The 218-nt window shown below is 38.1% G+C and overlaps 1 protein-coding gene across 8 annotated transcripts in view; it reads right to left on the bottom strand.

Annotated features, from left to right (window-relative positions):
- Golga4 (golgin A4) overlaps nt 1-218 on the bottom strand; it is an 83636-nt gene that overhangs the window by 29750 nt on the left and 53668 nt on the right. The gene's annotated exons all lie outside the window — the stretch shown is intronic.

The raw sequence follows: 218 nt of genomic DNA, 5'->3' as shown, positions 1-218 counted from the left end.
CCCTCCCAGCACTATTCCACTGCTGACACCAGTGCTCAGACCCACGGCAGCCCTCCCAGCACTATTCCCAGTTTCCTTTACATTCCATGGTTCTCTGATATCCATGCAACTACTTAAACTTTATGCTGAAATAAATATTCTTGTAAGCTACCTTAATATTTACAATTTTGTTTTCTTTGTTTTTTGTTCTGTTTTTGTTTATTTATCTGTTTTTGCCT

Source organism: Mastomys coucha, unplaced genomic scaffold (assembly GCF_008632895.1).
Source record: "Mastomys coucha isolate ucsf_1 unplaced genomic scaffold, UCSF_Mcou_1 pScaffold23, whole genome shotgun sequence".
NCBI classification, from domain to species: Eukaryota; Metazoa; Chordata; class Mammalia; order Rodentia; family Muridae; genus Mastomys; species Mastomys coucha.
This window is presented reverse-complemented; position numbering and strand designations above follow the sequence as displayed.